General features: G+C 43.9%; 1 long non-coding RNA gene across 2 annotated transcripts; it reads left to right on the top strand.

Moving 5' to 3' along the window:
• The first annotated feature begins 532 nt into the window (after positions 1 to 532).
• Positions 533 to 7730, top strand: LOC108445398. Of its 2 annotated transcripts, XR_001860227.1 has the most exons (3): positions 533 to 1504; positions 7215 to 7280; positions 7440 to 7730. It is a non-coding gene; the product is annotated as an uncharacterized LOC108445398 (long non-coding RNA). The 2 variants fall into 2 exon arrangements; XR_001860226.1 differs by lacking the exon at positions 533 to 1504 and having other exon boundaries at positions 1519 to 7280.
• Positions 7731 to 8532: the final 802 nt, after the last annotated feature.

Genomic DNA, 8532 nt, shown 5'->3' with positions numbered 1-8532 from the left:
CTTCTATATTTTTTCAAATTCTGTACTGCCTAGTGTGTAACTCTGAAGCTTCTTGTAGCCTGTTAATTTCTGCTCTCTCGCACTAGGTAGACATAACAAAGTCTCTCCGGGCCTGCTCTTCAGGGACACCCAGACTGTCCTAGGCCCAAAAAGTATAAACCAAAAGCCTTTGAGAGGGGGGCAAGCTGAGGGGAATTACATCATTAAACTGAAGCTTTAATTGGAGAATTAACTCTGATATGCAAACGAATCAAACCTATAAAAGCGTGAAGAACTCGTGACCTGTCGTCCATCTTGGGGTCTATCTTGGCAGTAGCCTCTGGCTCCCCAGGGGGTACCTTTGAAGGCCCTTCAAATAAATACCTACCTTACTCCCTTACTCCTGTCTAGTCTCTGTTTTTAGGTGGCCTCTTCAGGCATCAGCCCCAGAACTGAACACAGAGCTCAAGGTGTGGCCTCACCAGTGCTGAGTACAGGAGTACAATCCCTGCCCTGGTCCTGCTGGCCACACTATTCCTGATCTAGGCCAGGATGCCCTTGGCCTTTCTGGCCACCTGGGCACACACTGGCTCATGTTCAACCACTTTTGGCCAGCAGCCCCAGGTCCTTTTTGCTGGGCACCTTTCCAGCCACTCTGCCCCCAGCCTGTAGTGTTATTTGGGGTTGTTGTGACCAAATGCAGCAATTGGCCTTGAACTTCATACTGTTAGCTTCAGTCCACTGATCCATCAGACCCATTGGCTTCAGTGTACTCAGGAGCTCACCAGCATTTTCTTTTGCTTTCCATGAGGATAGTACCCAGAAGCCCAAGGCACAGTTAATTATCACATAATTATAAACTTTCGTCATTAAAATGAGAGCTGTCATTTTGGAGCTGACTGACCAAGATGGCTGGGGTGTCAGTGTCATCCTGAATTTAACGTGTACCTACCAGAAGAAAACTAGCTGGAGAATGGTGCTGAGGTGGAGGTCTGCTTTTCTGAACAATGAAGCAAAAAAAAAACATGGTGGTAGCACTTGTCTTCAACCCGAAATGGTCCTATTCTGCCATGGACAATGAGGGATGCCCAACAAGTACTTTTTGGGACAGGTGTATAGGTCAGCTGTTTGTTATAAACAATTGTTTTATTTTAGAGCTCCCTGTGCTTTTGCTCTTAGACTTCTGCTTTTTATGTTTGAAGTTACGTGGTGAAGGCAGGGTTTCTTCACTCATGTTTGGAGTAACCTCCACAGTGAAAAGCTATTATTGACATCTTTGGGTGCTATTATTTAGTCACAAACTACTGGCAGTGGTGAGGGCAATAAGCGGTGTGGTTCTTCAAGATCCCACAGAAAGGTGTTTCCCTCCTGTCACGTGTCTTGTGTCACTTGCCAGGTACTGGTGCTGGGGCAGGCCTGTGTCTCCACCATGTTGTCTGCAACTACCTGCCAAATATACAAAAGTCAAACTTCTCACTGAGGAAGAGTTTGGTACCAAGAGTCAAGCACAACCTGTTCTCGTGCTGTAAGTCTGTCTCTTTTGTTATTTAATTTCTGTTCAAGTATGGGTTGGAATATTTCAATTTACTTTGCTTTACCTATGTTGAGGGACTTGGTCAAAGAATTGTTTGGGAGACAAAGAGCAAACCTTGATCACTCAGACCTTAAAGGTGACAGTTTTGGCATGGTTTGAGGGCTTGAAGCAGGGGGGCCACATTCTTTGTTCATGTTAAAAGGGGAACCTCTGCTGACTCAGTCAAGCTCTGTTCATTTATGCAGAGAAGATAGGGCCCAATGGTTTTCTCTGTAATGGTTTCCATAAGAGACATCTCAGCTCATTCCCTGTAATAGTCTGTGTGGTGTGAGTAATCATCAATCTGTTAGCAATTATGAGCAAGCCTGTTAGCACCATGAGCTGATCAGCTGAGCTTTGCAGAGACGTCACTGAGCTGTTCTGTCTCTCACAGTCACCTTCCTCTGGCAGTTCACCTCTTCCTCCAGGGCAGTGTAATGGGGGAGCTGCTGGTATTAGGTAACTCTTCCCCCTTTTGCTTGCCAGTCATGACTGTGCCCCACCATGTAATATTTCAATTCTAACACTCCAGTTCAATGGCTTCAAAGGTAATTGCTCGCTTGCTTCATGCCCATTAGCTGTTGATATTGGGATAAGCTGGTCAACAAGAGGGTACATGATTAGTGACCTTATTCTACCAGGGTGCCCATGAACCACAATCAAAATATGATTTTTTTCTGTGCATTGGAACTTGTGTCTATACCTCATACTTCTTTCCCAAGTAAAAAAGTTTACTAATTCAATCTTGAGTACATATATATGTATATGTATATACACATACATATACATACACACCGTAAGTGGGTGTGTACGTGACTTATTCATCTGTGACCTGCATGTCAAACATCTCATGACAAAGCAAAGAAAACCACTAGCTCTCCAGCTTCTGAAGTGAAGCGCTGCTGCAAAAAGTATTATAATGAATAACTGACTTCTGTCTTAGCGGTGCCTTCATCTTTTTATTCCTTTTTAAAATAAAGTCTGTTTTGACTGTTTTGCTATACTGTTAACAGATGGATACACTCAAAATGTTGGCAGTTATGTTCAAGACTGGATTAATATAGGTTTGTTATTTTACTAGCATATCCAAAGGCAAATATTCCTACTGGACTCCACCCTTCAGCTGTGAAGCAGGTTGTAAATCAGTCCCTTTTTTGTTGTTTTTAAAGTAGTTTAGGGGCTTTAAAATGGTATTTAACATTATTACAGTCTGCTTGAATATTGTACAATTTCTAACTATTTCTTCTTTTTTATATCCACTTTCCCGTCACTCAGAAGCTTCTAAAGAAAACTGCAGTCACTGCTAATGCCAAGGTGTAGCAGAAGTGCTTATACTGTTTTTGATGACTGTTCTCTCCCAAGTATTTAGATGCCGTAATTTTTGACTTGCTGGGAAAGCCCAACATTTACAGAGGAAAGGAAGGAAGGCCAGGTTTTCAGATTTTGTCTTTAAGGCTGGAATGCGTAAATTTGTCATTGTGTCTTGCCCTAGGAAAGCTCCAGTAGGTGTAGAGCCAACGGTCCTTGTCCCTTTGCTGCCATTGTTAATGGATCATTAAGACTATGGAAAAAATATTCTGCGTCTGGAAATACGGAAGGAAATGGCTACTGGATCAGGAGCCAGCAGTTCTGATGCTAGCGCACATTCAGGCGCATCCATCAAGCACTCTATGACCTGTGAAAATTATATCCTACAATATCCCTGTTCATGTGTTTCTATTTTGAAATTTTGGTCTCCGTGTTTATTCCCTTTCCTCAGAGTCAGAGCAATGTAACCTGGGTGCTGGAGGAAAATGTTATTTGAGCTGATCTTAGACTCTTGACTGATTGTAAAAATAGGGCCTTCCTATCCATTAAGATAAGACTGAAACTCTGGTGACATTAAGCACAGCTATAACAGCTTTGGTGTTGTGGTCTGCAAAAAAATGCCTATCCTGTCTAGCAGGGCCATTGTGTTGGTATGGTCTCTCAGACCTGGGTAAGAGGTTCCAGTCTATCAGATGTCACCTCCCACCATGTCCGAGCAGCTACTGTCCCCAGAGGGAGAGAACAAGTGAACGTATGATGTTTCAGAGCTCTTGTGATAAAGCTTGAGTACCCTGGAAAGCAAATATGCTTCTCACTCGCCTCATTCTCTTCTGATTTCATGTCCCTGGACTCTCTTGTGCTGCTTGTTTTCATTTTCTTTGCAAGGCTGCCCTTATCTGGACTCCTGCTGGATCTCATGTTCCCGCTCACATCCTGCCCCTGTGCTGAGGAGGGCACATGGGATCAGAGCAGTCTGTGCTGGGAGCACTCAGCCTCACTGACGGGCCAGCATCTGTGCACAGCATGCTGTGCGAACCCAAGGCTGCTGGCTGTGTTGGTAGCATGTTTAGAGTTTCCCAAATGTAAGGACTAAAAGGGGAAAAACATTATCATTTTTCAATCCCTGTAATTTAATCACTGTGTAGATTGACATCCAACCTTACTTCCATGCCCTCCCAGCACTGTGTTCATGTCCCTGCTGCCCCAGCAGCAGTGTCTGCAGCCTGCACACTGGGCAAGGGAACAATTCTCATCATGGCCTGTCTTTAGGTATTTTTCTGTTTTAAGGTCATGTTAGCTTTAAGCTGGATCAGGTTCCTCATCTGACCTACTGCATAGTTTCAGAAGCACCAATATCAACAAGAGGGAGAAGGCAGGGCTGCTGGAGGCGAGGGAAGCATGAGCTGACACCAATCTCCCCTGTCCTTGGTTGTGGGCTTCTGTGAGACCTCTGTCCATGTGCTCCCAGCCTGTGTCTCCCATCACACCAGCCATGGTAGTGTCACCAGGACCAGCTGCTGACCTGGTGCTCAGGTTACTCAGCTGAGCTGATGTGTCTGTACAGAGCCCTGTGGTCCAGCACAACTCATTGGAAATGATTGACAGTGGACAGGCGAGGGAGAGCTGGGCCATTTCTCTCAGGTTGACAGTGGGTCACAACAGGTGTGGTGTGAAACTGGACCTGCACGAAGGTATGAATCAAAGTACCAGCTCAAGGTCCTCATGTCAGACACAAGCAAGCATTTAATGATTTAGCTTGAGGATGGGACAGAAACAATTTACTTAATACTTCTGCAGGTATCAATCTGTGTGCTGTGGCTGGCTCCCTGCTCCCCATCCGCTACGCACACACGCGCACACAAACACACACACACAATGACTTCTTTGTTGGTGTGGAAAAATGCTCCACGGGGAGCTGCACACCCCAGAATGCAGCTCTGTTTGCGTCTAGAGCCATGATGGATCACTGTGGGGAAGCTTAAATCTCTGCAGCGCTCAGATCTCTATCAAAAAATGAAGGCGGCTGGCGTACGCTCCATTTAATGTAAACTGCACGTATAGCTGGATTCCTTACCACCTTGTCAGTGCCACCCCCAACTGCCAAGGCCTGAGAGCCCCTGAGTCTACTGAAACCAAAGGGAGGTGAGCATTTTCTTTGACTTGGATGCAGGTATTTTAAAGGGAACATGGGAAATAATTAACACATAATTAACCTGTGGAACTTTCTGCCAGGAAGTATTACTGAGGCCAACCGCTCTGCAGGGTTAGGAATTTATATGAATAATAAGAGGTCCAAAGTGGAAAAGGTTTCAGCCTTCAAAGTAGGGCGGACATCAATAACCAAAGTGAGTTAAGGAGATGGTTTTCTTATGAATAAATTATTTTCTAGTGGTCTATTGTGGGATGTCTCTCACATTCCTGTGAACCCTCTGGGAATAACTAATGATGAAGACAGTAGAACACTGGTCTGATCCACTCTGTCAAGCACCTTTCCTATTAAAATACAGTATTGCAGATGTACTCTAGAGCTACTAGAGCAGCACTCACCCTGGTTCTTATTGTGCTCTGGAAAATAACTGCTTGTTCAAACAACGTGAAAAACCATATCTTATTGTATCCCAGACCTGTCACTCTTGTAGACTGCCATTATTTGACTGGTTCATTGTCACTTCATCTCACTGGAAAGTTGTTCATTAAAAATGAAAACATATATATGGAGGAGGACAGTCTGTTTACTGTGAACTACACAGAACTGTCAGAACAGATCAGACTGGAAGGCTGACCTGCCCAGGATGGACCTTTGCAGTGGTCTGCAGGTGTCTGAAGAAAGAATGTAATCAATGGAGAAAGTGAAGAATCATCCTTCATGGTAAACCATTTAATTGTGCCACTTCATATCTTGTGGATTCCTTGTGGAGCTTCACTTGTGGATTCCCTGTGGAGCTTCACCACAGGGCTTAATAGACACTTAAATTTTTATTGCTTCTTGAATCTTTTTAATATTTTGGCCTTCACTACATGCTGTAGGCAGTATCATCCCATGTTGTCTCACCTTCTGGGTGAGAAGGTGCCTCCTCTTGGTTGTTCTGAGCTTGCTTGGCCCAGTCCCATAGGATGGGCAAGAGGGAGCAGTCATTCCCACAAGTTACCATCTCTTGTACCTTCTTCTTCCTGCCTCCTTGCAGCTTTCGTGTGCATCAGTTTCTGCCCATTGCCCCTTGTCCCATTTCTCAGCACCACTGAGCAGAGCCTGGATCCATCCTCTCAACAGGGCCCCTTCAGATATTTATATACACTGATAAGGTCCTCTCTCAGCTGTCTCAAGGCCCTTTCCTCTGAGAGATGCTCCTGTCCCTTCATCATCTTTGTGGTCTCTGCTGGACCTGTTCCAGGAGCTCCATGTCCCTCTTGTACTGAGGAGCCCAGAATTGGACGCAGCACTCCAGATGCACCTCACCAGGGCTGAGTAAAGGTGGAAAGCTTGCAAATTGTTGTTTTGCATCCTGCAAATAGGCAATAGGTTTGACTTCCTTTTCTCCTTGACTTTGCAAGAAATCTGAGTTTTTGCTATCTACTTTCTCTGTAGCATTTGTGACTTTACACACTTCTATTGTATCTGCTCATCTTTGCCACCCCAATAAACTTAAGTAATTTCTTTTCAAAGTCCCATTTCCGCTGACTGCTTCCATGTATGAAAGTTCCAAATTTCCTTGTCTTTCCCTGCCCTCCATGCACTTTTCTCCAATATTTTTTTGCCTTTCCCTTTTGAATTCTGATGCATCCTCCTAGAGACTGGGTAGCCAAAACAGCATCAGGGATTCACAACACTGTGAATAGGGACACTGTGCATTTGCACAGTGGGACAGTGAGCACTGTGGTTGTGTTCTCATGACCCCAAGTTCACGTTTGCTCTTTAGACCACTGTGAAACCCAGAGCTGATACTTTCAGAGGACAAACCACAATGAGTCCCAGTTCTATTTCCTAAGCAGTTTTTGAGCCTGCTTAAGGAGCACAACTCCAGGAACAACTCCTTGAGACAACTCCTTGTGGGTATTTTCTCTCCACTGCACAAAGGAAAAGCAGTTATTCTAAATTTTTCATAAGAATGAAACTATGGCCATTTTGAGTCAGACCAGAAATGCATCTTGGCCACAGCCCTGTCTCTCTGATAGTGGCTTGCAGGGGCTTAGGGAGAGAACCAGGTGTTATACTGTGATATTTTCTGTACATATTTTCCATGTCTGTGGCTGGGGAACTTCTTGGCCAGGAGGTTGCATTTGTTTTTGTTCTCACAGCCCTTAGGAGACCTTTCCTTTGTTCACATGCACATGGATTTTTTACCTTTTATTCCAGCCATTTTTTAATCTGCAAGAGGAACTCATCCATATCCTCGAATACCCTTGGTGTAAGGAAAAGCAGGTAAGAATTCTTGGGTTTTGACCTTTTTTCCTAACTCCAAACTTGTTCATCTGATAGCCATAATAGCTATTGGCTATTATAAAAATTATCTTTTCATGTACTTTGAAACATATCTTTTTCTAATATAGTCTCCTTTTCCTTTTGTCTGTCCATGTGTAGAAACCCAAAGGGGATTGCAGCTCATGAAAACTCTCCAACCCAGCCTGAAACTAGCAGCCTCAGAGCACTTGGAAATGATGGGAAGGTGCACAGATCTCCCTGGGTTACTCAGCCTTCTGCTGCCATGGCTGGACTGTTATCAGTACCCAGCAAGCCAGACAAAAGCTACTTCTGCTGTCTGCTCAAATCACAGTCACACCTCTAGGCTGCAGTATAGACACCCCCTCTGTCTGGGAGTGTTACACTACATGAGTTCTTCCAGTTTTAATAAATTTGCAGTGAAATATTAAACACTGGCATATACATTTTTTTTGGCAAAAAGAAGCAAAAGTTGAAATTTGAATTTAAAACTCTAATGCGACAAGTGGGCTTGAAGATTTATGGACTTAACAAAACACATACAACTTTTGAGACATGCCTAGCAGACATCATGCTTTTAAAATGTCACAGCTCATGTAGTTGTCACTTCAAACACTGAGGAAGCTGGCACTCCCGAAGTGCTAGCAAGCTCTGACTGGACAGTAATAAGACTCAGAGATCTAAAATTAAAAACTACCCAAGAAAATGTATAACTTCTTAAAGACCTCATTTTGCATGTTTTATGCCACACTCCACTTTGCAAAGAAATGGTTGTCTGATCAGCTAAATAAAAATGAGATGTTTCCACTACACCTTCAGCAGAGGAAACAGAGCTGTTTGTAATGGAACAGCTTCCATGGCAAGTGTTACGAGCCCTACTGATTGAAAAATGTCTTCTCCTATGAGGTTTGCTTGCCTTTCTCTGGCAGGTGTCTAATCAGTGATGCTGAAATGTATTTTACACTGTGACCCATCTGAACATCACTGATGAATAGGATGTATTTTAGTTCTGCAGTTATCAAAAGCCTCATTTCAGTTCACAAGTCAGATAGTTTCTTTCTGTTACAGCATTTTAGTAATGTCAGCCAGGAAATCTCACTGCAGCCTGTTTTGGCAAAAAAGGTACACTGACATGATTGAGACCTCTGGTACAGAGGCAAAGTTTTGGAAACCTGCTGCCTTTCTCCTACTAACAGCAGCAGACAGACACCCCTACAGAAGCAGCTTTCTCCTG

Source organism: Corvus brachyrhynchos, unplaced genomic scaffold, assembly GCF_000691975.1.
Source record: "Corvus brachyrhynchos isolate BGI_N302 unplaced genomic scaffold, ASM69197v1 scaffold1, whole genome shotgun sequence".
Taxonomy (NCBI): domain Eukaryota; kingdom Metazoa; phylum Chordata; class Aves; order Passeriformes; family Corvidae; genus Corvus; species Corvus brachyrhynchos.
The sequence above is the reverse complement of the archived record's forward strand: the minus strand, read 5'-3'. Positions and strand labels throughout refer to the sequence as shown.